Raw genomic sequence first — 4272 nt, 5'->3', positions numbered from 1 at the left:
GAGGTTTGGGGGAAAGTAGGCCATAACTTTTCTGCTCTTGGGCTTCTGCTATCTCAAACTCAGCTGCTTCTCAGCTGGCTAGAGACTAAGAAGGCACCAGTGGGCTAGTGGGATTCCAAGCGACAGAGAGAATGCTGAGCACTTGGATGAAGGGAAACTTCTCCCTGGAACCAAGGATGGGAAAGAGCAGCCCCACCACCTCAGGGCCCTCAGTAATCTCCCATGAATATCCCTTCCCTGACAGATGAGGCTGGGCAGGGCCCCTACCACCACTTCCAACTCACGAAAGTCTCCGAGGCAAGTTCTTCCGTTTGCCGTTCACTCGCTACCTTGTTGAGCACCTGGTTCTTATCAGTTACTTAGGGGATCCAGGGATAAAGAAAGCGAAGAAGGCTCCTACCTGAAGCTTCTCGTCTGGTGCAGTGCATCCAAGATTTTTCATCTCAGGGTATACTCAGAAAAAAAAAAATGTGTATACATATGCGCTTCCCTCGAGTATCAGGGTGAAGGAGGGCATTCTGGCTAGAGGCCATCAGCCCAGATCCTCTGACTGACCCAGGCTCCCCACTTTCTCCTAACCACTGCACGGGTCCCAAGGGCTTACTATGGGCCAGCATAGTAAGCCATTTTCAGCAGCACACTGACTAGGAAGCTCTAGTTACAGGGTGACAGGTTGATTTCTGATTTCCAGCTCTTGGCGCAATTGAGGCTGATGGATGATCAGGACACTGTAACCTACCAGTATGAGGTCGCAGAAGAAAAAGACGGTGGTGGCTTTAAATCATGGCTGCAAATCCTTAACACTCCCTCAATGAAGAGATGGGGCCTGGGTCCCCTCCTCCTGAATCTGAGTGGGCTTGTGATGGCTTTGACCAACTGAGCACCACAGAAATGACTCTGTGTGACTGCTGAGGCTGGGAGGTAAGAGAGCAGGCCACTTCCCGTTTGTTCTCTGGAACCTGTGCACTTGGACAACTGAACCTTCATGTGAGAAGTTCCATTACCCCTAGATCTCCACCCCAGAGAGACCCCCTGCATGTATGCATGTCAATAGCCCCACCTGAGCCCATCCTGCAGACAGTGGCAGATAAATGAGCAAAGAAGCCTTCTGGTGACATCCAGCTATTCAAGTCTTCCCAGGCCCCTAGAGCAGAGAAAGCCATTTCCCTTGTACCCTGTCTGACTTCCTGGCCCTCAGAGTCTGTGACATAATAACAGGAGTACGTCATTACATCACTGAGTACTGGGGTGACTGTCACTCAACAATACGATAATCCAAACAAATTCAGAGCCTAGCTGAGGATGCTGAGGGCCCCAGGGGTGAGGAAGACTCTCCAAGGCATGTCAGAGAAAGTGGCTTGAACCCTGTCATTCCAGCTCCAGGAGAGACTTGGGACAAAATTAGATGCCCCGTGCTAGGAAAGGTGAGGGGAGTGAAGGATAGCTTGTAGAGCGTCAGCTTCCTCGCCCTTGGATTTCCTACAGTGGCAGGGCAGTCTCTGGTGGTGGCTGGAGCCCATTCTCTCAGGCTTTTCACGAATCTCGCCAGCAGCCCATTCACTCAATCAAATCCTTTTCTGCTGACAAGAGCCAGAGCAGCTTCTGGATGCACCTGACCTGCCTGGTCCAGGCCCACACCCCTGCTTAGACTTCGGGAGCTGGCTTGATTCCTGACCATTTCAGAGTATAAATCCCAGCCTTCTCGTACCTCTGAGCTACCCAGAATCCTTTCAGTAAAATTTTCTGCTTTACCAAAACGAATTGTGTTGATTGTAACCAAAGAATCCCAACAGAAGAAAAAGTCCCACTAAATGGATACCTTGTATTTAGCTCCCTTTTGAAGAACCACTTTTCAGATAAACAGTATAGGAAAGAATGATGATTTCATTGGATCAGAATATATAACTATGATTTTTTAAAAAAAAATTTAATAGTGATTTTTGTTTAGAAAATAATATTCAGACCAGATATGTTAGTGCACGTCTGCAATCCCAGTCCTTGGGAGGCTGAGGTAAGAGGATCCCAAATTCAAAGCCAACCTGGGTAATTTAGTAAGACCCTATCTCAAAATAAAAAAGAAAATAGAAGAGGGCTGAGCTGGGGCTACAGCTCCATGAGAGCCAATCCCTAGCACCACGAAGAAAAAATAGTAATAATATTCAGGAACCACTTTGGTATTTCAAATTGATGTTCCACTTATTACAGAAACAAATTGATAGTTTTCCCTAAGGTGTTTTTGTTGTCATGTTTGGTTTTTGTTTTGTATTTGTTCTTTTGGGTTTTTTTGTTTGTTTGTTTTTTGTTTTTGTTTTGTATGTTTTTTGGGGTTTTTTTGTACCAGAGATTGAACCAAGGGACACTAATCACTGAGACACATCCCCAGCCCTTTTTTATTTTTTATTTTGAGACAGGATCTGGCTAAATTACTAATGCCTCACTAAATTGCTGAGGGTGGCTTTGAACTTGCCATCCTCCTGCCTTCGCCTCCCTAGCCACTGGATTGCAGGAGTGTGCCACCATGCCAGCTCCTAAGGTTTGGTTTTATTTTGTTTTGGAGGGGTACGGGGGTTCCAGGGATTGAACTCAGGGGCACTTGGCCACTGAGCCACATCCCCAGCCCTATTTTGTATTTTATTTAGAGACAGGGTCTCACTGAGTTGCTTAGCATCTCACCATTGCTGAGGCTGGCTTTGAACCCACGATCCTCCTGTCTCAGCCTCCTGAGCCGCTGGGATTACGGCATGAGCCACCACACCTGGCTTCCCTGAGGTTTTTAAGTTCAGTTTAGAAATAATATTCCCCTTATAAATCTTCACAATTTCCACAAAAATTTTTAAGATTTTTTTTAACTTACCTAAATTCCTTTGAATATTTTAAATGTATTTTAAGTCCAATATATTCAATATCCTTTTTAAAGTAATTCATTGGCCTGGCTAACCAACTTTCCCAAGCACTTAAATAATTTTTGCAAATCTAATAAATTCATTTTATAAACATGATGATGTTCTTTTAAATGTGTCAGTGCTGTTTACACAGGAAGATTCGTTTGTAATGTTCAGCTTAAATTTTTAAATTAATTGCTTTGTACTCTGAGTAGCCTAATTCTCCAAGTATTTCCATATCCCATTTATGTCCCACCACCCATCCTCTCAGCCCTCCTTTTGCTTCAGTCAGCTGACACAGCAACCAGCTTCACACAGGTAGGACCTAACGGTACTTCTTACCCTCAGTCTTTTTTGCTTTTCATCTGTCTTTCTTTTGGGGCACTATGACAAAGGACCCCTGGGAACCACACTACATTCATCCACACACAGACCCAGAAGGTTAAGGGACTTGATACCCTGGAAGAGAAATCCAGTGAGAATAGAAGCTAGTGGATAAAGGCTCCCCCATCCTGTTCCTGGGGCAGACACATCTGAGACATTCCACAAGGTTCCTAACAGGTGTCCAGCCTGATGGAGCCTCAGTTGCCCATGATCAGCTCAATTATGCTGTCAGTTCTATTGCTTCACTTCTCTTCCCATCCATCCCTTATTAAAATAAACTACCTGCCTGTAAATTTTGTTCCAGCTCTGCTTTCTAGAGGGAATGCAGACAAATTCTAATTTGCACAAATTGTTTGACTAAGACAAATAGAAATATGCACAATTCATGCTCAGATATTACACAATAATAATAGCACCAGTTTGATTTGCTTCATAATCTGTTCTCAATTCTAAAATATTCCCAGGGTTAAAAGACCCTTCAGAGCTACCATAACAAAGCACTACCATGTGGGTGGCTTAAAACAACTAAAATGTATTCTCTTGCAGTTTGAGAGGCTTAGGAGCCTGAAATCAAGGTGTCAGCAGGGTCATGCTCCCTGTGGGATTCCCAGTGGATGCTCCTTGCATCTTCCTGGCTTCTGGATGACTGGTAGTCCTTAGTGTCCCTTGGCTTGTAGCTGTGTCACTCCAGTCTGCTCTATTGTCATGTGCCATTCTTCCCATATGTATCTTCACATCGTCTTCCTTCTGCATGTCTGTGTCCACATTTCCTTTCTGTTTTTACAGGGATATCTCTCCTATTGGACTATGGCGAGCGCTAATGACCTCTTCCTGGTTGGATTATCTGCAAAGACCCTATTTCCAGGTAAGGTCACTTGCTGAGGTAATAGGAATTAGGACTTCAATTTACCCTTTTGGTGGGACATAATTCAACCCATAACACCGGCCTAAGAAATAATTACAAAATTCTAACAATTTGAGGGCATTATAGTTTGGATAAGAGATA

The sequence above is a fragment of the Marmota flaviventris genome, chromosome 16 (assembly GCF_047511675.1).
Source record: "Marmota flaviventris isolate mMarFla1 chromosome 16, mMarFla1.hap1, whole genome shotgun sequence".
Classification (NCBI taxonomy): Eukaryota; Metazoa; Chordata; class Mammalia; order Rodentia; family Sciuridae; genus Marmota; species Marmota flaviventris.
This window is presented reverse-complemented; position numbering follows the sequence as displayed.